Below are 25,774 nucleotides of genomic sequence, written 5' to 3'. Positions count from 1 at the left end.
AATGAGGCACTATTGATAATTGTGCCAGGATGGGAGGCATAGACTGAGACCGTCCCAAGAAAACTGAAATGTACAGCCACTCTAGTCATAAATAAACAGTAAGACTCCACTGCTATGTCCTGGTTGAATAAAATTAGAAGATTGGCTTGGGTCTCTTTCAAATATGTAACATTTTATATACCTACTGAACATATTTACTTTTTTTTAAAAAAAATTTTTTAACGTTTATTTATTTTTGAGACAGAGAGAGACAGAGCACGAATGGGGGAGGGTCAGAGAGAGGGAGACACAGAATCTGAAACAGGGTCCAGGCTCTGAGCGGTCAGCACAGAGCCCAACGTGGGGCTCAAACTCACAGACCGCGAAATCATGACCTGAGCGGAAGTCGGCTGCTTAACCGACTGAGCCACCCTGGCGCCCCTGAACATATTTACTTTTAAGAGTATTTGATAAATTTATCCACAACAGGCATGTAGATCATGTTGCTGAAAGAATACAGCCCTATCCAAGGAAAGAGCCTATAGACACAACTACATGAAGAATGACCATGGGATTTAGATTCTGCTCTACCCTAAGCAGATACATAGATATAGATGTAGGTATAGCTACAGATGTAAAAATAGACTGATATAGATACTCAAAAGTACCGTAATATTTCTTATGCACTTTCTATGAGCCAGGCTTTTTCAACTTTACAAATGACGAAATTGAAGTATCAGAAAGGTCGACGATGTGACGACTGGGCACATTGCATACGGTTGGTATGTGATGAGACTGGAGTTTCTACTCCTTAATGATATGTGACAGAGCCTCCCCATCCTGGGCGCCTACCTTATTGCTTACGCTGCTGTCTTGCTTAGAGTCGTATAGAGTAGAGGACAGACAAATAAATCTACTACTTATAATTCCATATAAAATTTGCTGTGACACATGGAATGGATAGAGATAACTAAATCGCATGGGTAAGGGAAAACTTCCTTCCTGGAAGAGGGTGGTTCAAGGTGAAATTTTAAGGATGGTTAGGAAATGACCAGATACAGAGGGATCTGTGTGTGCAAAGACACCCAGTGTGAAACCCTGCATGACATGTTGGGGGAATTACGAGTATTCTGGGATAGCTAGAAGTGAGGTGATGGATTGTGGGTTGAGCTAATTAAGGTGACAGCATCCTGTACACCTTCAGGAGTTATTTCAAAGGACTTCTAGTATAGTAATAGAGTGATATATTTATATTTTAGAAAGATCTTTCTGGCAGAGGTGTGGGGGCCAAGTTGGTGGCAGAGGAATCACTTACGAATTATAGGAATTTTGATGAGAATCTAATGTCTTGAAAAATGACCCACCACCATTTTCCTTACTTCCAAAGCACTAAGAATCATAAGTGAAGAGCAAAAAAAAAAAAAAGAGAAGAATAAGAATGGCACCTTAAGGATCTAGGTTATTAAGTGGGAGAGACAGCTTGGAAGTTTCATAGGAGACAAGGAAATCAAGAATTTGGAAGATGAGAGAAGGGGAGAGAGGGAAGTAGGGAAAAAGAGAGGGAGGGCTGGGGAGGAAGAAAGAGGGAAGAAGGGACGGAGGGAAAGAGTTGCTCACTTCCCATCTTTGACTTATCCTTTGTTTTCTTTGCCTAATTGTCTGTCCCTGCAACTACTCTCAATATTTCTCCCTTTGCTTCCTTCTGTCGATTCACATGGTAAATACAATTACCTCAGTTTATCTGTACTTTTAAAGAGGGGATTGTGCTGCAGTGAGACAGGAGCAAACTGGAAAAGTCACCGCTGAGTTGTGGACTTGTTGACAGCTTCTTTTTATCTCCTCTACTCTAGAGGTTTGGTGTCCTACTTGTCTTTGAGAAAGGTGGTAAGTGAAATTGAGGGAAGGAAAGGAAAGACATTTGGTGAATGTAGTGATTAACTATTAACCAGGCTGAAACCACTTTTGCCCTTCACTATGCTTCTTGAATCATCTTCTGTCTTGCTTTCTTGCCATTGCTAGTTCAGTTTTCTTCTCTGACCCTCATTGTTTAAGGTTTTGTCTTTCTGTATGTTCTTATCTTTGCTCTCTGTTTAATGTGACAAAAGCTGCCATCTGTATACTAGCCAGACTATTTTCTTTCACAGAGGAAGGAAAATAATCCTTTTTTTTAATAAAGAAAATAAATGTTTACCATAGATGTTGAAAACACAATGCTTATATTTAGGTTGAAGTTAAAGGTGCCTGGAAAAACTTCAGCAACTGAAAACGTTTACTATATTTAATGCATCTTTGTGTGTGTGTGTGTGTGTGTGTGTGTGCGCGCGTGTGTGGTGGGGGGTGGGTGGTGGAGTGTGTGCTCAAAAACAATGCTTAACTCTGTCATCAGGGAGACAAAGATACAGAATCAGCTTTTTAGAGCTATAGAAACAGAACTTTTTTTTTTTACTCTGATCTCTTTATAAGGATAAAAAGCTGAAGGAAAGAAAATGTAAGTGAATTACTTATGGATATGAGAAAATTACCCTTTCAGATGTACTAGAAAGTGTGAAACTTTTATATTATCGTATTACATTTCATATAGGGGGTATTTTGAATGGTGTATTAAAAGGTAACTTTCAGTTGAAAAGTATGTAACTTACAAAGGATTGTTATCTTAAACAAGATTTTTGAATGAGACTTAAATTCATTTATTAGGGTGGTCAGAAGAAAGTACAGACTAGGTAGCTCAAACTATAGTAATTTATTTTCTCAAAGTCCTAGAGACTAGAAGTCCAAGATTAAGATATTGGCAAGGGTGGTTTCTTCTGGGGCCTCTCTCCTTGGCTTGTAGAGGGCCATCCCCTTTCTGTCTTCACATGGTCTTCCTTCTGTGTCCTGATCTCTTATAAAGATAGGTCATATTGGATTAGGATCCACCCTAATGACCTCTTTTAACCTTAATTACCTCTTTAAAGACCTTGTATCCAAGTACTGTCACATTCTGAGGTCCTAGGGGTTAGGACCTCAGTATATGAATTTGGCTGTGGGGGGAACTGAATTCAGCCCATAACAATACTTATGCCATTTTTTTTTTGTTTGGGGACACATTTATAAAAATTGTAGGTAAAGCCATACAAAGATAGAATTTATACATAATAGGTAACAAGATTTATAAATAATTTACACCAATCTTTTTAGAAATGCACTGACAAAATGAAGCAGGCCTGGACAGAATGTCGAGGAAAGTTAGAAGAAATAAGTGAACTATGATGGAAATAAGCAGGAGAGAGAAAGAGAATGACTAGTAAAGAAAAACAGAAGATAAATAGAGGTAAGACTATAGAAAGTGACCAGGAAATAGAGCAGCTTTGTTTGTACATTTGTGGCTGTGTTTTTCTAATAGTGATATTGGAAGTGTTCCATGTGGTTCAATTTATTCTATTAATAAAACCTGATGATTTAAGACATTAGAAAGAAGGAATGGAAAAATATTATATTTTCCCAGCCAAACCAAATCCACTCCTTGATTCTTATTTTCTGAGGTTGGCCCCCTATAGACATTACTTTTGCCAACTGCTAGTATCACAGAAACCACCAAAACCTCAGATTTGAAAAAAAGGGGGGCTCTAATGATTTTAAATTAAAAAAATTCAAATTTGAAAACGAAATATCTTTTTGGATTACTACGTGGGTATAGACTACTTATATTTCCAGCCTTTTCTTACTATACATTTAGGATAACACTGGACCAAAAACATTTTAATTTAAGTGTTAGAAAGACTGATCAAAGCAAAAGTTCTAAGGAAAAAAGCAGAAAATAAGCACATCCCTTCGTCGAAGTTTTGGACTGAAAATACCCCACCATAAGGTAGAAATAAAGTATGAAGTACTTTTTCATGCTTGACACACACTTTTAGTATAAGATTCTTCTAGAAGAAGCTTCTAAAGAATAGAAATATTCATAAAGCAGCTTATGCAAGTACCATATAACTAATCCATGAATAATTTAGTTCCACTCAGGCATTTAGAAGATAAATGTTATCCATTTCCATATATTTAAAATTTTCAGCCAAAAATATTTTAACCATATAACTTTACAGCACACAGGAAAAAAATACACATAAAAGTGAAAAATATGTTTTGCAATAAATCTGCCACTGATATGATATGAGTGTGCAATTAAATGGGCCATGCTGGAGAGAGGCAAGATTGGCTACTGGGTGAGTGCCAATGATATCCTTTGACGCTTCCCGACCTCATGTGTTCCTGATCAGGCAGCCAGGGCTCTGGCAAATCCAAGCCAGGAAAGCAGAAAACAGAACACATCTTCCTTTCAATTGGGGGTTCAGAGGGAATGGGGCATAGGACACATACTTGATCTGTTGTTAACTATTTCATTTCTAAGCTGAACACTAAATTATACCATAGAATTGGATTACTTTTAAGGAATCATTTTCCACTTTTTTCTTACTTGCTTATTCCAGAATTCACAGTGGCACTTTATGGTGGTATAGCATAAGGAGTACTGAATTGAAAGATAAAAAACCTGACCAGGTGTGCTAGCTGTGTGACCAAAGGCTAGTCACTTAATCCCTCGAGGCCTGTTTCCTTGTCTAGAAAATTAAATGATTGGTCTAAATGAGTATAGATTATATAGAGTGACCCTTAAGTAAATCTGGCTTGCAGATGTGTTTTTGGCCTTCACAATAACACAAGATGTGTTAACTAGTAACCAATATCAAAAACGCAAGAGATTTCATGAAAATGTAGATTTCTGGCTTCTCTTGAAAAATTAGAATGTCTGGTAACTTAGGTCCCACAGCTTTGCAAAACAATATGTTCATATCAAGTACAGAAGACTCTTTTTGATACACAGTAAAACCTTGGTTTGTGAGCATAATTCGTTCTGGAAACATACTTGTAATCCAAAGCACTCGTATATCAAAGCGAATTTCAAGAACCATTGGCTCAGTTGTGATCATGTGACATTCGGCCTCAAGTACTACTTGTATTGCAAGACATCACTCGTTTATCAAGTTAAAATTTATTAGAAATGTTTGCTCATCTTGCGGAACACTCGCAGAACAAGTTACTGGCAATCCAAGGTTTTACCATAATTGGAAATGTTCTCTTGAGGTTGTTCCACTGCCAGCCTCAGGACCCAGTCAACTTGCTATATTTATTTACTTTAGGTGCCTGACCTTTTTAGACATTTTAGTTCTTCATCCTTTGTCTAAAGCAATGGTTTCTAAATGTGTCTTACAAAGCCATATTTCTTAGAGGAACCTTATGAGGACTCAAGAGGACATGGGTGGAGGGTCCAATCTCTCTTCAATCACAGTTCAGCTTTTATTTGTGTTATATATTAGGACCTAAAATGACCTCTGGGACACAGACTTTTGGTTAATCCTCTAAAATCTGTTCTTCTTTTAAAATAATTGAATTTCAGCTTCGCACATGAATGTTTAGAATAAACACTACTCCCAGCCTCCCTTGCATCTAGGTATGGCTGATTCCCAGCCTCCTTTGTGTCTAGGTATGGCCCTGTGCCTGATTTCTGGCCATTGGTGTAGGAGCAGAAATGATGTGTGCAATATTCAGTCCCTAAAGTAGGAATTTGGTGATGATTAATCCTGACCATGTGGTCAAAGTATTACACTAGCAATGGCAGGGCAACATGATAGACAAATCCTGAGTCCCTAGATGACTTCATAGACCAGAGTAATCCTACTAGCAGCGTGCACCTAAGTTTTCAGTGTTACATGAAACAAAAATTAACTTTCATCCTGTGTAAGCCAATATTAATTTGGGTTTCTATTACATACTTCTAAAACTGTATCTGAATTAAAACAGCCTCTTAGATTCTTTCAAGCTCCAAAATGCTTTGATTATTTTACCCCTGGTTGATTTTGAATTTAAATGTGTTTGAGTACTTTTGACTGAAAAAAGACAAAACATTGTTTTTAAACTTTTTTGAATTACTTCCTTGAATGCTTTTTTTTTTGAGTGGAACTTAAATAAATTTATTTTCAGTCATGCACATGGTTATATTTTTATGAAATCATTATGCAAAAATGCCAGTGACCTAATACATATCGAATAGGGAGTATATGTTCTGTTTCCTTCTAAATGATCCAGTGTTATGGACACCCTTTGCAGTTCCATTTCATTCAGAGAATGATTTTGTCCCAAAGGAGTGGAGTCCAGTGTGCAAAATAAATGATGTGAGTTTGTTTTGTTTAACTATGTAGATGGCTTGAGTAGAAAAAGATAAAGTTACTGAACTACCCAAGAGAGGTCTTTGAGGTAGGCTGTTTCAGGCTCAATTTCAAATCTGGCAGTGATGGTCCCTAAAACTTGTACTGCTATAGCTGTTGTTATAAACAGAGGACTTCATTCTTTGAAGTGTGAGGAACTAAATTTTCTATGGCAATGAATTTTATTTTATTTTAAGAATAATGTACCTTAATGGGGATTACAGTGCAGCTCATCGTTCTGAATACATGTACTGCCTAAGAAAATTCATGCATTTTTCTCAAGATCAGAAAAGAAATCCAAGACAAACCAACCTTGGAGGGTGATTGGAAATGATGTTTTTAGTAAGGTTAGGGTCTATCCCCCTCCCTGCCCAAAAACCTGTTATATATATTCATAAGGTCCTAGAAATTTTTGAAGTCCTAAAATTTTGAACTAAGAGAATTCACCAATAGAGATGATAAAGTTAGAGGTGGTTTTGATGTTGGGACAGACATGTGCTTGGTCTTTGGAAAATAAAATCCTTTCTTCATGGTATTTACAGGATTGGAAGTGATATAAGTATTTCACAACAATACACTATTTCTTGAGCATAAACAAATTCTTTTAAATGGATAGATCATCATAAAACAAGTTATAGCTATTTTTCTTTAGTGACTTAATTAAGCTTTCAAATGTCCCCAATTTGCTCACTTCAAAATTTGGCTTAATGAAGTACAGGAGGCCATTCTTGTAACAGTTGGGCAGAGCAAAACAGTCATTTTTTAGGGTGGGAATTATCTAAAAACACATCATTATATGTATAGAATTAAAAGAGAAACCTATTTTCTATGTGGGTCAGATCAGAGTATTTGGAACTAAGAATTATTTTAAAGGCATTAAATAACTTCTTTGCCCAATGGTGAGAAGGACATTAGGTTTCTTCAGTTAGATTTCAAAATTGAGTATGCACTCTCAAGACTTCTTGAAGAAAACCTTAAGGTTTCTCCTTAATTTGCTGAGTCAGAGAATGAAATAATTGATGAAAAATCAATGTCTCTCAAGAAAGTTTATGAATAGACAGCTGGGTCCTTTGATTTTATTCTGAAATAAATGTATTTAACTGTAAACTCTCCTTTCTTATAATATGCAACAGTGATCGAGAGAGCCAATTGGCCTTGGATGTTTATGTGTTATCTATGTTAACATCCTGAAATTGCTATCGTATTTCTACATATATGAATGTAAAAGGGAAGGAAACTTCTTTTTTTTTTTTTTGAGTTTATGTATTTATTTTGTTTTGAGATGGGGGGAAGGGGCAAAGAGAGAAGGAGAAGAGAGAGAATCTCAAGCAGGCTCTGCACTGACAGTGCAGAGCCTGATGTGAGCTTGAACTCACAAACCTGGAGATCGTGACCTGAGCTGAGATCGAGAGTCTGACACTTAACCAACTGAGCTACCCGGGCACCCTGGGAAGGAATCTTCCTATACTAAAACCACAGTGATTTGGATTCTAGTTTGATATTTATTTTTAACTTTGTTAAGTGCTTTAGCTTCTCCATACCTCAGTTTCCCTACCCAAACAATGGAGGTATATGCTTATCTAATTATTGCCTGGAGCTTTTGCCATGGGAGACACCTGGTCATCTTACATCAAAATCTGCCATCAAATAACTGGGTGGCTATTTTGAGGAAACATTGGATAGATGCTCTTTTATAAAATAAGATGCTCTATTTTGAATGTAATTAAATACTGATGCCTGTGGCAGCCAGGAGAAAGAGCCTCTCCAAGCTCCTGCTGTAGAGGGCATAATAACTGATGGTCCCAGCTGCTGTACTCTACATCTACCACTACCTTCATGTGGAAGCCACACTTACCATGGGCTGCTTCAAATCTGTGATAGAACATGGGAGAAGTACTAAGGCAGGATGATTCCTAGGAGAGAAAGGATTCCTTTGGTGTGACACTTTTCTCAAGGACTTTCTGGTAATCTCTCTGGACTTCCTTAGAATTGCACTGCAGTTTAAGATGCTTCTTGCCCAAACTTTCTTCCTTCTTTCCTTTGTGGGGGTCAGACTTGCATCATGGTCTGACAGGTTGCCCGAGCCTCCTCTGGCTCCCTTCCTAATCTTCCCTCACAGGTATTTCTTCCAGTAAACCTCTTATGTCTAATCCTATCTGGATGCCTGATTTTACACCAGACCTTTTTGAAGAAGGATCCCTTTGAGATTGCACTGGGACACTTTTCTATGATTTTGTAATTTGGTAGCTAAGTTTCCTATCAATCTGTGGTATCCATTTACATGGGGATAAGCAATAACCTGTTTTATACCATATTGCAACACAGACATTCCCAACTATTAGATTTTTTCTTTATGAATATAGGAATGGTTTGTAAGAAACACATTTGATACTTTTTATGATACTGTTTCTAAAGAGCTTGAGTAACTATCCTCTTAAGAATAATGATAACATGCAAACAAAGGAAACATGCGTAAATGACATGGTTTTGACTCATTGTGATTCATTCTCTCATTTTTCCCCAAACACCTATCAAAATAGAAAAATCAGAGCCAATGAAAAGTATTTTTATTTCTTCATAACAAAGATACAATTATTACATGATCTCACAAAAACAAAGTAAAGTGGAAATTTAAGGACAATTCAGGCACAAGTTCTGTTTTCACTGAATTAACAGAAAAATTGTAACTGGCAAACAAAAATACTTTAAGTCACTTATTATTCATGGTTTTTATATATTTAATCATGCTACACTTAACATTTTATATTATTTTTAGGTATGTCATAAGCATATTTTTTGATTGCTTATTTACCATTCTCATAAAAATTATATAATAATCTAAGAAGAGAATGCATCATGTCTATTCCATTGAAGTTTTAGATTGCTTCTCATTTTTTTTTACTGCTAAAAATAAGGTTGTTTTGTGTAGTTTTATAAATCTCTCACATTTAGAATTGTTTGTGTAGGATGAGTTCCTAAGGGTTATGCCCATTAAAATTACATATCGATTTGTTTCAAAAACATTTGGGCCAATTTAAACTTAACTTATATGGCATTATTCCTATCACCATGCCCTTGCTAAAGGGCTAGCAGTGCCTTCTATTAGAAAACAGGGGCGCCTGGGTGGCTCAGTCGGTTAAGCGCCCGACTTCACCCCAGATCACGATCTCGCGGTCCGTGAGTTCGAGCCCCGCATCGGGCTCTGGGCTGATGGCTCAGAGCCTGGAGCCTGCTTCCGATTCTGTTGTCTCCCTCTCTCTCTGACCCTCCCCCGTTCATGCTCTGTCTCTCTCTGTCTCAAAAATAAATAAACATTAAAAAAAAAAAAGAAAACAAAATTTCTCAGTCATTTTACATGGATAAGAGGTTATTTCACTGAAGTGTAGCTAATTTGCCTAAATGTTTACTGTAGAGTCCTATTTACACTTTCGTGAACTATTTTTCCTTGTCTGGTACACATTCATATATTGTATTCATTTTTTTGGTATCAGTCATTAGCTAAAAAAGAAATTACTCTTGGTCTATTGTATTGGAATCAAGTATTTTCCCCCAGTTGGTTGTACCCTCCTTTTTGTTTCTTTGTGTTTTGCCTTATCCATCTGTTCAACCAGCATCTATTGAGCACTTAAGTTTTGTCAGGCTCAGTGCTGGGAGCTGAGGATACAGTTTTGAACAAAGACAGACCAACCCCAGCTCTCTTGTAGCCTCCAGAGTATATTAGAAAAAACATAAAATTAAACAAGCAGCTATCAAAAAACATATGATATGTGCTAGGTTAGGGAAGTAGGTACAGGAAGCTATTGGTGTTCTTCGTAGGCCATCTTATTCAGTTTAGAGGGAGCAAGTTGATGCAGGTGAATGAAGAAGTAAGAACGAGCAGGACATGGAGTCAACAGATAAGACTGGAGGAGGCAGAAGGAGGCAAGGTGGGAGGGACTTAGACCCCTTTAGGAAGTTTGGCTTTTATCTCAAGGGTTGAGGAAGATAATTTAACGGTTGTTTAGCAGGAGAAAAAAAAAGATGATATTATTTTAGAAAGATTATTTGGCTGCTATTTGGACAATGTCCAAAAGGAGAGCAAGCCTGGAGATAGACCTTGTGGAGTTACCCAGGTGGGAGTCAATGCTGGATAGGCATTGTGTCAGTGGTTAAGTTCTGGAAATATTTAGGAGATGGAGTCCATCTAAAGATGTGGGGATGGGATGTGGGCAGCAAAGGGAGATGGCAGATTCCCAGGCTTCTAGAAGGCTTGAGTAACAGGACTGGGGGTGCCGTTTTCGGCAGGAACAAACTGGCAGGAAGGTGTTGGCTATAGATTTTTAAAGCCATGTTTGCATATAACATTCTTGGCAATTTGTTATATAAAGATTAATTAATGCCTTGTCATCTTTATTTTAAGTAAATAACATTGAATTTATTTTGGCCTTAGTTAAATAGAGATTTATAATTTGCTTTAGAAGAGAATTTCCAGTCAATCTCAATGACATTATTATAGCCTAATAATCCATTATTCATTGGGATTCCCCAGACTGATGAGAAACTGTTGGGTCTATTTACACAATTCTATAACCCTGAAGTGAAGTTCAAGATTTAGCTGATGATAAAGAAAAATACTTTTTTTCATTAATTTTTTTTTTACATTTCAGTGTATTTAACATACAGTGTTATATTGTTTCAGGTGTGCAATGTAGTGATTCAACAATTCTACACATTACTCACCGCTTATTATGGTAAGTGTACTCTTAATCCCCATCACCTATTTAACCCATCCCCTCATCTCCCTCCCCACTGTAACTATCAGTTTATTCTCTACACTTAAGAGTCTGTTTTTTGGGTTGTCTCTTTTTTCCTTCGTTCATTTGTTTTGTTTCTTAAATTTCACCTATGAGTGAAATCATGTTATTTGTCTTTCCCTGACTGACTTATTTCACTTAGCGTAATACATTCTAATTCCATCTATGTTGTTGCAAGTGGCAAGATTTCATTCTTTTTTATGGCTGAGTAATATTCCACTATATATATATATATATATATATATATATATATATATATGCCAAATCTTATTTTTCCATTCATCTATTGATGGACACTTGGGCTGTTTCCATAATTTGAAATAACATTATAAATAATGCTATTATAAATAATGCTCCAATAAACATGATGTGCATATGTCTTTTTGAATTAGTGTAAGACAAAGATGTTTTAAAGGAATAAACGATTATTTATCATCTTCAAAGAATGCACATAAATGAAGATCCAGAGATAATTTAAAATTTTGCAAGTTGGAACATCTTCACTATCTTTTATACATAGTAACTCATAGCAGATAAATGAGTTTATACCTATTCTTATACATCTTTAGAATTAGGTGGGAAGTGATATATGGATGTATGAGAAATTAGCCTTTTACTTGGAGGGGTGAAAGCTGTTTTCCAGAGGGGATGCTTTCTTCCATTTCCTTCAGGAGGGAAAGTAAATGCATAAGGCAGAGAACCTGGGTAATCCTCAAAAGTATGGCTAACAAAGTAAAACATAAATGATTTTGGCAAAAGGTCCTGGGACACATAACTTTTATTATACTTATACACTAGTGTCTTTTGGGCTCGCCTACAAGCACTAAAAAATTTGTTTTCTAAACAGTAGTTGAGAACATTTCTTGTACTTTACAGCATTCTTAATGGCTCATTTGGAAGCTAAATAAATTCCTATTGAGAGTATCGTGTTCTCAGGTATACTAGACTCTTGAGCGTAATGTATGCTTCTGAAACTGGCTGTGATAATTTTAAATCCCAACAGTGGTAAAATAGCACACTCTCTTTTTCTCTCTTTGTAGTCATGTAGTCTTGAAGAATACTGCCACAGTTTAATTTTGTGTCCTGCAAACTTCCACACCAATTAATAATCTAATACTACTGGGATTTGATACTCAGTCTCTGCTTTTGTAAGAGCAAACAAATGGTGTTGGAAAGGACTTGATGCATGCCAGTGAATGTGAATGAGCTGCAGGGTCCTTATTACCTAACCAAAGCCTGCAGTAGAACATTTCTCAAAAATATTATTGGGTCTATCCTGTCCAAACTAGAGGAAACTCACATATACCACATTTATTTTCTATCACATACACAGCCCAAATGGCTAGCTGGCTAAAGTGGTTTTGTGACTTGCACATTCGGTTTGAAAGCTGCTTAATCAAACCAGAAATCATGTCTCTTAGATAGGGAATTTAAAGTTGTATTTATGAATCTGATTTCATACTGTACATATATATATATATATATATATATACACACACACACATATATATATAAAATATCAAATACATAATGAATAAATAAACATAAGAGTAAATATATAAATAAATATGTATCTCAACTCATTTCTGAACTCTAAGACCCTTTGAACTAAAGCTCTTGTTTGCTTTCTGTTTACGGCTAAAACACAGCAACAGTGGATTTTCCCTTTTATTTTATTTTTTTCAACTTCACTCAATTCAATAGACAATAGGCAATAAGCCATAGGAAAGACATTCTGCAGGGTATAATGAAGACTTCCAACATGGTTCAAAATTGGCTTCCAATTTTTAGAACAAAGTTTGTCCCTAGCTGTTCCTTGATGATAAGGTAATTGTGAATAGTATTACCACTTTTTTAGCCAAATAATTTGTTCAATATGTTTTGGGGATTAGGGTGTGGTGGGGAAGAATTTTGTCTCATGTGCAATTGGCTTTTGTTGAATTAGTTTTCAATTTAGCAATGCAACCGATTTTAATCTTCTTGGAATTTTGCAACTTTATATTACTTCAAGGCTTAAACTGAAAAAGCACAGTATTTGGTGACCTTCTGGGAAGCGAATTGCACCAACTTTGCGTTTAGAATCCTGATAGTATCATCAAAGTTTTGAAGTTTCTGAATTTAAGTATGTGCATCTAAACAATTATCTTCACAGCCTCCATGGATATGATTTCATAATAGTGTAAACTGTAAATCCTGTGGAAAGGGAGCTTTTGCCCATAAGGTAGTTTACATAGGGAACGGGCATATTGTTGAGAAATACAAGCTTCAGGTCATTGTGTACGTAAGAGCTTACCAACCAAAGACAAACAAGACTAAAATCTTTCTTTCTTTTTTTTTTTTTTTTTTGTGAATACTAACCAAAATTCTGGAATCTAAGAGAAAGGATTCATCTGGGAAGGGGTATGTGAAAAAGAACAAAAAGAGTTTCTTTTTCTCTTTTTGGATTAGCAGAACAAAATTTTGTAATGCAGGAGATTTAATTCTGGCACTGCCTCACCTTGTTTTCCACACTTGTCTCCTTCCATTTAGCCTCAATCCTTAGAACTGCCATATTGCTCTAAGTGCTCCATTGCAAGTTGTTAATATCTGACACCCTCCTCCTCCATGGATCCCTATGCCATGACTACCTTCCTCCCACAATCCAGTCAAAACTCCCAAACCAGAGTGCTATTCACTTCAACACATCACTACAAGGGAAATAATTGGGTCAAGCAAATCATACTAAAATTTGATTGGAAAATAGTCACATAACTTTCAAAATGGTATTTACACTTTAAAGAGAAGATGCTTTTCTAACCTAAATGAATTTAGGTTTAATGTCATTCTGATGAGGAAACCAGTTAGTTAGCTCCCCTAAACTGGTTTTAGCTTCTAGGGTTTTTTTTTTTCTTCACCTTTGCCCTATAAGGAATTAAAAAAATGATAGGTTTGGGAGCACCTGGGTGGCTCTGTGAGTTAAGAGTCCGACTTCAGCTCAGGTCATGATCTCGCAGTTTGTGGGTTTGAGACCTTTGTGGGGTTCTGTGTTGACAGCTCAGAGCCTGGAGCCTGCTTTGCATTCTGTGTCTCCCCCTCTCTCTGCCCCTCCCATGCTCATGCTCTGTCTCTCTCTCTCAATAATAAATAAACATTTAAAAAAGTTCTTTTAAAAAATAAAAAAAAAAGTAGGCTTTTCTTATAATGGGTGATTCTGGTTCAGAAGATAGAATGGGTGATTCTCAAGCAGTAGGAATGGGTGATTCTGGTTCAGAAGATAGAGTATCTATCAGTAGGATAATCATTTCTGTGTATGTGTGAAGTGTATGGTATGTGTTTGCAAGTATGAAACTGTCTGATTATAACAGAATAAAGAAGAAAGCTGTTTACCAAATTATAAACCTCTACAGAGGTTTAAGTTTAATTGATATTTTACACATGTTGTTTGTATACTTACAGCCTGCTTGTAAATTAATAAAGCATGATACATTTGATTGGAACTCAGACATAAAAGCTGACTGGAGCTGTATATGTGATTCATCCATCATGTGTCAGGGGAGAACAGAAGGTGCTATGATTCTCTCTTTCTTTTACCCCTTTTCTACTCTGTTGAAAGCTAGACCATATATTTAATAATTTTTTAGTTATTTTCAGTGACCCAGAAATAATGTCAATCATATCACAGGATTCCCCCAACTCAGTAAATATTACCTTAGATCAAAGAATGAGTTCAGCAATGGAACATACTGACCCTGACACTGACTTTAGTTTATTGTAGAAGAATTCTCTTTGTGCATGGTAGCAGTAAAGCAAACTCAACATGGTGTATATTAACTAGGCTCAAAGGAGAAAGACTGGAAATCAAGAGATATGATGGATGGTTATAGAAGAATTGGCTAGCAACCACATTTCTCTCTTCCCACAATATGTGGGTTTTTCTTGGCTTGGAGAAGGAGACTTTGCATGTAGTAGCACCCAGTTTTTTTCAACAATGATAATGGGAAAATCAGAAAGTTCAACTTCACTTTAAAAGCTTTCTGGGAGTGTTTAAGATTGCTAACATTTTTTCTTCTAACAAAACACATGACAAACACACACACAAAATAGAATGAATGTGTGTAGAGTCCCCTGTATACTAGCTTTATCCATAGGTAATCTAGTAAATTAAATGTCACCTATCAAAATATTTCTCTTCTGGCTTCCTCAGGACCTGGCAATCCACTATTAAAGATTTACAGTTTGAGTTAAGCTTTTTGGTTATTCCTATTTTCTTCTTTCACAGACTAAATGCATCTAAGTGGGGGAAGTGTGTAAAGGGTCATGGCTTTTAGGAGCCCTAAATTCATTTATTCATTAAGTCAACAAAAAGCTATTGAATGTCTCCTATGTGTCAGGTGTACCACTAGCACTGAGGATAGAAGAGTGAGTAAGGTAGGGTTCCTGTCCTCAAGGTGCATATAGTCTTTTTCTAACTTTTATCTTTAGCAGCACTAGGATTATGCATTTCCAGTGTCAATGGCTTGAACTTTCCTTGATGGTCTATCAGCCTCTCTAGGTCAATATATCTGTGATGTAACATATCATCTTTTCTTACAAATTTGCCATACTTTTCACCTTTTTTTTAAAATTAAGTTTTATTTACTTATTTTTGAGAGAGAGACAGAGAGAGTGAGCAGAGGGGCAGAGAAAGAGAGGGAGAGAGAGAATCCCAAGGAGACTCGCACTGTCAGCAAGAGCCCGATGTAGGGCTCAAACTCACAAACCAGGGGACCCATCGGAATGAAAGATGCCAGCTTAAACCTGAGCTGAAACTAAGAGTAGGACGCTTAATGGACTGAGCCACCCAGGTGCCCCTCCACCTTTCTTAACTTAATCAGTGGTACCACCATTTTCCCAGCCAACAGAACTTTTCCTGACAACTCAACTCCACACTAATCTTTCTCTTCTCAAAACTACTGCATTAAAGTAAAACTCATCCAGATTGGCATAATTAAGTGCTCAATGTGTGATCAATTTGATCCCCAGCTATGTTATAAAACACTTAAGGGCAAAGATCAATCTTGGCTTCTTTTATATCCTCTAGACCTGAGGTTTCTACAAATGTAGACCCTATAACAAAGCACCTCAATGATTCTGATTAAGCTAAACCACCCCTCTAGACCATAGTATCTCAAATTTTAATGTATTTACAAATCACTTGAGGATTATGTTAAAATGCAGATTCCAATTTAGTTGGTCTGAGAGTCTGAATTTCTAACAAGCTTGCAGATAATACTGATGCTTTGGAGGATGGGTTGAAGATCAAAGGAAGATAGTTTTTAACCCGCAAGTATAGAGTTTGGTCCATGGGGAGATGTTCAACAAATATTTAGTGATTTTATTCAAGACAACCTTAGTGTGAATTAGTTTATACAACTAACTGAATAATTGTGTTCACAGCTGAGAAAAAACGTCATGAAGAAGGATGAGGAGAGTAAAGGAAGATAAAATTTACCTATTTTACTTACCTATGTAACAATTTTAATTAAAGGCTTACCTGAACCTCCGATTTGACACATTTGTAAAATCTTATATTGTTTTCTAATGTTTCTTATAACTTTCTCCTAAATATCCCTGTAAGTATAAGCAAATATGCTAATCTTATCTTTGAAAAAATAGTATATCTATAAGATATATCACAATACCAGTCACTTAACTTGACATAAGCTTGTTAAATTGAGCTTCTCTAAGTAGACCTAATAGGTACAGAAAAAAAACGTTATCTATCTCTGTATAATTTTTAGAGCATAGCACTAAAAATTACAGAACTTCTACAGTTTATGTTCTTGAAGCAATTGAAAAATGTTCTAAATACTGACTTGGTGGAATGTAGTAGCTGAATGGCAAATGGACAAGAAGAAAATATATATTCTGAAAGAACCAACTGGTGTAGAGAAGTGCATAATCATTAAGCCTTTTCAGGGAAACACGAATGAAATAATGAACATCATTGTCCTAGATCGGATGAATTTTGTATTAAACTACAACAATATTATCCTTGGTTTTCTGCTATTTCAGAACTACACTCTCTTAACATAAAACACTGTCATGCCTGGTACATGGTGCGCTCACCAGCAGTCAAAAGCAATTAAATGAATGGTTTGGACAAAGCCAATTTTTTTTTTTTATATGAAGTTTATTGACAAATTGGTTTCCATACAACACCCAGTGCTCATCCCAAAAGGTGCCCTCCTCAATACCCATCACCCACCCGCCCCTCCCTCCCACCCCCCATCAACCCTCAGTTTGTTCTCAGTTTTTAACAGTCTCTTATGCTTTGGCTCTCTCCCACTCTAACGTCCTTTTTTTTTTTTTTTTTTTTCCTTCCCCTCCCCCATGGGTTCCTGTTAAGTTTCTCAGGATCCACATAAGAGTGAAACCATATGGTATCTGTCTTTCTCTGTATGGCTTATTTCACTTAGCATCACACTCTCCAGTTCCATCCACGTTGCTACAAAAGGCCATATTTCATTTTTTCTCATTGCCACGTAGTATTCCATTGTGTATATAAACCACAATTTCTTTATCCATTCATCAGTTGATGGACATTTAGGCTCTTTCCATAATTTGGCTATTGTTGAGAGTGCTGCTATGAACATTGGGGTACAAGTGCCCCTATGCATCAGTACTCCTGTATCCCTTGGGTAGATTCCTAGCAGTGCTATTGCTGGGTCATAGGGTAGGTCTATTTTTAATTTTCTGAGGAACCTCCACACTGCTTTCCAGAGCGGCTGCACCAATTTGCATTCCCACCAACAGTGCAAGAGGGTTCCCGTTTCTCCACATCCTCTCCAGCATCTATAGTCTCCTGATTTGTTCATTTTGGCCACTCTGACTGGCGTGAGGTGATACCTGAGTGTGGTTTTGATTTGTATTTCCCTGATAAGGAGCGACGCTGAACATCTTTTCATGTGCCTGTTGGCCATCTGGATGTCTTCTTTAGAGAAGTGTCTATTCATGTTTTCTGCCCATTTCTTCACTGGGTTATTTGTTTTTCGGGTGTGGAGTTTGGTGAGCTCTTTATAGATTTTAGATACTAGACCTTTGTCCGATATGTCATTTGCAAATATCTTTTCCCATTCCGTTGGTTGCCTTTTAGTTTTGTTGGTTGTTTCCTTTGCTGTGCAGAAGCTTTTTATCTTCATAAGGTCCCAGTAATTCACTTTTGCTTTTAATTCCCTTGCCTTTGGGGATGTGTCGAGTAAGAGATTGCTACGGCTGAGGTCAGAGAGGTCTTTTCCTGCTTTCTCCTCTAAGGTTCTGATGGTTTCCTGTCTCACATTTAGGTCCTTTATCCATTTTGAGTTTATTTTTGTAAATGGTGTGAGAAAGTGGTCTAGTTTCAACCTTCTGCATGTTGCTGTCCAGTTCTCCCAGCACCATTTGTTAAAGAGGCTGTCTTTTTTCCATTGGATGTTCTTTCCTGCTTTGTCAAAGATGAGTTGGCCATATGTTTGTGGGTCTAGTTCTGGGGTTTCTATTCTATTCCATTGGTCTGTGTGTCTGTTTTTGTGCCAATACCATGCTGTCTTGATGATGACAGCTTTGTAGTAGAGGCTGAAGTCTGGGATTGTGATGCCTCCTGCTTTGGTCTTCTTCTTCAAAATTCCTTTGGCTATTCGGGGCCTTTTGTGGTTCCATATGAATTTTAGGATTAAAGCCAATTTTTATATATTGCATGCACATTGAGAAAAAAAGTTCAAATAAACCTCAAACAAGACTAAAATTTAATAATGAATGGGTTTTATATTTCATGAGACTCTTAACTACAGACAAGTAACACCTACAGCCTGTTACTCTACATCTGTCTCAAAGTTGGAATAAGGTGTTACTGAAATGACACTTTTGCCAAGACCTTTTTAAAAAATTATGGCAAAAATAACGTTTTTATTAAAATTTTGTTTAATCATGAAGAGGAGAAAAGACAAAAGTAACACGATTTCCCTTCAGTGACTCAGATCTATGGAAGCCTTTCCAATAATTTCACCTCTAACTGCTGTGGAACTTGTTCACAAGGGCACAAATGAACATTCAGTTCAGGAACCAGTTGTATGACTCAGAGAAAAAAATGAGTGGACTAACTTATACCCCAGATCAAACCAGAACTGAATGCTTTCCAGGGTTTTAAAGCATCTGGAAAATCTTTCAACATTGTCTCTTCTTTTGGTCCTATCTTTTCACTCATTTCCATCCAAGATTGGGGTGGGGGAGCTGAAATGTCATGAGAAAGTTATACTGAACTAAAGTTTATGTAAGAAGAACCAATGCTTTTTCCTACTTGACTTCCATTCCAATGTCGCATACTTAAGGGCTGGTGTTTTAAGGGTGCCAGCATTCCCCTGAACCAAAATAAGCAAACATTCAAGTACTATGAATTCTCTTCCTCAAAATTGTGCTTCATTATCCTGGGATCTTGACAGAATAAAAGACCACTGCTCAATTCTAAAAGGTTTTCAAATTTATCTGGATATAGAGTAATATGGAGGAATTTATCCATTGGATTTACCTTTTCCCATTTGAATTTTACCCTGCAGAATTCCTGACAAATTTGAATTATCGTCTGTATAAAGAAGAGGCAATCCAGAGAAAAGCTCCTCCTCTTCTCCCAGAATCCCCCAATCCACAGCCTAGTCCAGCAGTTTAACGAGACTTAAGGGAGTTCTGCTATAAGACATTGCTCTCACTGACATGGTCACTGTTAGAAATTACTTTGAATGAAGGCATTGAAGGCCCCTGTGAAAACAAGTTTTACTGCTTTTGTGTATAAGAGACCCCAAGTGAATTAAGACTGGAGAATTTTCCACTGTGGCTTTCACAAATCCTTGTACCCCCACCCTCAAATCTCTTGAACCCCAAAGCTTTTCCTTCCCATCCCCTCTTGCAAATGACTTTAACCCCTAATTCTTCCTCTTCACCTCTCTCAATAAAATCCAGACTGCCCCAAAAGTGACTCTTATTCCACAAGAACAATCCTTGTATTCCCATTTCCGAAACTAGCTGGACTGCAGCCAAACCCTGTCCTGCTAAGTCTAGCTGAATTTTGGCCAACCCCCTCCTGCTAAAGCCATGCAAAATTTTCCGCTGTCCTTCTCCAAGTTAAAATGGTTCTTTGGAGCCTTCCTTCAGAGCCTTATGCTAATGGCTCTCTAGTTGATTTTATTCCATAGTTTTGCTGCTACGATTCAGGCCGGATTGGCCCCTTTGCTGTTCAGCCCAGGCCACTTAGTTAGAGGACCAACTCCTTCTATGGACTAGACCAGTGCCTGGCTCTCTTGGTCTTGAAGCACTGTCTAAGCCTTTATTCTTCCTCTTTGTCTTGTATACAAATTGTATACATCTCTTGGTTTGATTTTTTCTACTAATGAGGTTTTCAGTCATAGTGGGGCCATGACGCTAAGGAGATTTTCTTAGCTTGTTCAGGGCACTTGAATATAGGCGTAACATTATAAAGCCAATAACACTAAACTTTGGAAGCTCTGTGAGTATTCTAGGATTTTGGTGGCCACCCTGGGGAACTTGGAATACAAATAAGGCAATCCATTTTTATGGTAATTTAGCATCAAAGGATTCAAAGATTCCAAACATTTAATGGTCAACAAGTTTTTAACTGGTATGAAGAGGCCTCTTAAAAACAAAAATCCTCTAAGAGAAAAATTAAATTACTTCTCTTAAGGACTCCTTAGGAAAAGCTAACACAAATGTGGAGGATCTAAAAATGCAAACTTAAAAAAAAAATAAAAATGCAAACTTAAGTTCTCTTTTTTCTCTTTTGCCTTATCTTTGGATTGGCTTTCCTCCTGGCCTCCGGTCTCTCAACTTCCTCTTTCCCATGCTTTATTCCTCTTGCTTATCCTCCTGCACATTCTCTCACCCCCTCTTTCCTATTCTCCACTGTCCCTTCCTAAATATAGTCCTTTCACTGGAAAATGTCCCTTCATGATATCTTTTAATATAGATAGAATGGTCCCACACCTTAGTCAAGGTCAGATTTTCATAATGTAGCAAAGGACTTTCTAATCCCTTCTAAGGAAAGACAAAAATTAGTTTAAGAATTTAAATGTTTTCACCTATAGTCAGGGACTCCCTGATCTCTTTCAATTAGCTCATCTTTTTGTGGGAGCCAGAGATGCTAGCACTTGGTTTGAAAAGCATGATGGATTGATTAATAAAATGGTAGAAAAAATGTGACAAAATTTAACTGCAGGTGGATATAAAAAGTGTGCAAATAAGACAAGCTGTCTTAATAGCTATTCCTGAGGCCTTTCCTGTCAAAACCAATTGGTCAAAAATCCAGTTATGGAAGGAGGGAAAAAAGCAGACCCATCCCTAATTTCAGAGATGGCATAGCTACTACCTTCTAGAATACTCTTTTCTCAATAAGATCAAAGATATCACAACTGCCCTAACCACCTTCTTTGTTGATGGTTTTAAACCTGAAGTGACAGATTTAGTTAAGAAACAGAAGGCAGAATGGTAGACTGTCTTCTTTCTGAACTACAAGAGCTGGATGAGCACTTTGAAGATACTTTGGCTCAGAAAAAATATTACAGATTAAATTAATAACTCTCCAGATTAAGCAATTAGATAAACACAGGAACAAAAACTGTCTATAGCCAGTTGGAACAAAGATATATGTGGATGTTATAAGGAAAAGAGACACTGGAAAAAACCTTGCTCTGCCTTCAATTGAAAGAATCTAAAATAACTTTTTGTGACAAAACGCCTCCCTTTTGAGTAAGTAGATCCTTTGGTTTGTCCAAAATCGCCTTTAAAACAAAAGGGAGAAATTTCCGTGCAGTTGCAAAAACTCCAAGCATGTTTCTTTTTTGTTGACACCGGACCTACACATTCTGCCATAAACTTACCTTTCCATCATTCCTTCCTTGGAGTAACCAAATGGCAAGAATTTCAGATACTCCTCTCACTAATCAACATGCTTTTCTGCATAATGATTCCACGCTAGTGGATCTGTTGGAGTGAGGTCTACTTTGCAAATGGGGTGCCACTCAAATGTGGACTGGGCAACCTATTTCTGCAACTCCATGGAAGAAAAGATTATTTTATTTTGGTACAGGTTAATTTCCCAGTACCAGAGACTTTGTCTGAGACAGACTCACCTAGAGCCTTCTGTAACTTAAAAGTTGCTCTTCAAAATTCCTGTGCTTGCACTCCTTAATTACCATAGATAGGCCTTTCCTTCTATTTTGTATATGAAGCACCCAAAGATAAACTTTAAGGTTTCTAATTCAATAGCACAATGGGCTTCAGACATTCATCACGCATAGTAGCCTCTCATTTTACCCTATAGCAAAAGCCTACCCTCTTTGTCTTCCCTCAGTGACAACAGTAGCACCGTTAATTGAGGCTTCTATTGATTTAGTTTTAGGATCTCCTCTTAACATTATGGTTCCTCATGTCATTCAGACCTCACTCTTGAATGAAAACACTCAATGTTTTTCTGCTTTGAGATTGATCTTCTATGAAATCCTTCGCTTTTCACTCACACATATTTCTATCCATTGCTGTAGCCCCTAGCCTGCCCTCCCCCACAACTTTCTTTCTCTTCCAGAGGAGAAAAAACCCTAATGACTGTAATGCACTTATTCAGGAATTTTCCTTACTTTACTCTAATCTCTTTGAAACTCTTTGACAAGCCAGATTTAGAAATGTTTATAGATGGAGCCTATTAGAGAACTGAACAAGGAAGCTGTCAAGCTCAGTATGTGATTGCAACTTACTTAGACTTACTCAAATATTATCCTTTCCCAGGGGCCAAATCTGTACAAGTTGCTGAAATTGTCGCACTTACTACAGCCTTCTAATTAGGCAAAGATAAGAGAGGAACTAACTATGCAGATAGCAAATATGGTTTTGGGATAGTTTGTGATTTTGGTATGCTTTGGAGGCAATGTGGCTTAACTTCATCTGGTATTTCAATTAAACATGGTACTCACATAAAATTCCCATTAGTGCTTTGTTTTTCCAAAGGAACTGGCTGTATTAAGGTTGGGTCCCATAGTAAAAAACAGACTCAAGAAGCAAAGGGTAATGCTTTAGCAGATTACTATACTAAATGAGTTGCTTTAACACCTCCAGGCTTTCCAACAAGGCTAAGAGTCAAAGCCAAAACTAACTCCTAGCTGTTGGCACTAGGTCTTGAGTTAATTTTAGTATCAAGCATTTGATTATGAAGAAATGTATTGGAAAAGATTAAATTTTTTCTCCTCCCAGGTAGCTATGATGGCACCAAGATAGTCTCTTGGTCTTCCCCAAAATACTGAAATGGATTTTCTCAAAAAGTGTTACATGCTATCACTCATTATGGAAAGGAAATTTAAAAAACCATCATAGGGGCACCTGGGGGTTCAGTCAGTTGAGCGTCTGACTCTTGATTTCAGCTCAGGTCATGATCCCAGGGTTGTGGGATCAAGCCCCATGTTGGGCTCTTCAGTGAGCATGGAGTCTGCTTAAGATTCTCTCTCTCTCTCTCTCTCTCTCTCTCTCTCTCTCTGTCTCTCTCTCTCTCTCTCTTTTTCTCTCTCTCCTTCCCTGTCTCTCTTTCTCTCTGCCTCGTTTCACTGCTTGTGCTCTCTCTCTCTCTCAAATTAAAAAAAACCAACATCATAAATAAGCATTGGTGGGGACACTTCAATAAGATTTTAGAGGACACCTCTGGTGCATTTCTCGTCTGTCAAACCTACTATCTTGAGAAAATTGTAAAGCTGGGGCATAATCACAAGCCAAAATCTTTAGGATATTTTGAGCATCTATTTACAGATGAATTTCATTCAGTTACTCATCTCATGTGGTTATAAGTATGTCCTTACTATTGTTTTTATTTCTCCGTCTTCTAGAAGACTTTCATTGCCATAAAACAAATGCTTTGAAAGTAGCAAAGAAACTTTAAGAGCTTGTGTTTTACACTTGGCAATACCCACCTATTTGTTTGGTGATAGAGGTACCAACTGAGACTCGTAAAACTATCTGAGGAACTTTCGTTACTGAGGCCAAAGATTTTGTTCATAATTCTCATGGATGTTAGGGCCAGTCTCACAGAAACCTATAGACTATCCCTATATTAAATAGTCATTGGATGCACATTGAATCTAGAGATCTTACCCTCTATCTTAACTATTCTTTTTCAGTCCAACATGGCACAATATTGTAAGGGATTAATGCAGCATACTCAAGTTTATAATCAACAGGTACAAACAGCTTTTCCCAATGATACTCCACAGGAACTCTTGCGTGTCCTTCAGACTTGAGTCTTGGATTATAGGAAATGGCAACAACATAAGACTATTCTCAAACTTCATTGTAAAGGACCATATCAGGTGTTGTTACCTACATAGACTGCAGTAAAACTTTAGGGAATCCCAATCTTTGGATCCTTGTCTCCCAGTTAAAAAGTTATAATACATCTATTCCCTGGACTTCTGTGTCAACAGGAGATCTAAAACTGAGAATCCTTTAGAATCTTCCAGAAGGTGACATCATGAAGGTGATAGTTTTCCAAGATTTTTCAACCAAGCAGCAGGCTGCTGGATGTTGATAGCTTCTATCCAAAGTCACTAGCTCAAAACCCTTGCACCCCAAGAGTAATTGACTATGATATACTCCTTCATCTCTTTCTCCTATTTTTCATAGTCATCTTTGATATTCTTAAAGTTTCTTTCCATGGTCTTTTTTTTTTTAATTTAATGTTTATTTATTTTTGAGAGAGAGAGAGAAAGAGAGAGAGAGAGAGAGAGAGAGCAAGCAAGGGAGGGGCAGAGAGAGAGGAGGCACAGAATCTGAAGCAGGCTCCAGGCTGTTAGCACAGAGCCCCATGTGGGGCTCAAACTCAAGAACCATCAGATCATGACCTGAGCCATAGCTGGACACTTAACCCACTGAGCCACCCAGATGCCCCACTGTGGTCTTTTTTTTTTTTAATCCAAGTATAATTTTTTTCTGGGTAAATCAGGGGAATGAAAAGTATTACACAATCCTATTGATGTCAAACCTCTCTTCTCTGTAAATTCAGGGTGGAGATAAAATTTTTCTTCTGGAATAATCCCAGATGGGGTAGGATATTGGCTAAGAGGCATTGTCCAAGGCCTTCTTATAATTCTTATGTCCATATGTATCTCCACAGTCATTTGCTATATTCTCTTCAGAATTTTAAATGACTCAGGCACTCACTGACAAATGATTAAAATTGGATTACAAAGGCAGAATTCACTAGAAGGACAGGTATAATTTTATTTTATTTTATTTTTTTTTAATTTTTTTTTTCAACGTGTATTTATTTTTGGGACAGAGAGAGACAGAGCATGAACAGGGGAGGGGCAGAGAGAGAGGGAGACACAGTATCAGAAACAGGCTCCAGGCTCTGAGCCATCAGCCCAGAGCCCGACGCGGGGCTCGAACTCACAGACCGCGAGATCGTGACCTGGCTGAAGTCGGACGCTTAACCGACTGCACCACCCAGGCGCCCCATGACAGGTATAATTTAAAAAAAAAAGCCCTAATGGCAGTCATACTAAAGAGTCTGAGACTATAGCTGTCTCAAGTGGTACAGATCTAGAAAACTGAACAAACCAAGACTAGGCTAAATGATGAGACTCAGTATGCCCATTAACCTAAAGGAGGGACTATGAGAATTCCCAGTGTGGCCTGGTCTCCTTCAGATGTTGCTCCATACCCGTCTTGCATATGGCTTTAGTTCCTAACTGTTTATCTTCATCCTTGACAAAATCCACACTGCCC

This window comes from Lynx rufus, unplaced genomic scaffold (assembly GCF_022079265.1).
Source record: "Lynx rufus isolate CCGP_SWC_20201006 ecotype Redwood Valley unplaced genomic scaffold, mLynRuf1.p SCAF_7, whole genome shotgun sequence".
Taxonomy (NCBI): domain Eukaryota; kingdom Metazoa; phylum Chordata; class Mammalia; order Carnivora; family Felidae; genus Lynx; species Lynx rufus.
The sequence above is the reverse complement of the archived record's forward strand: the minus strand, read 5'-3'. Positions refer to the sequence as shown.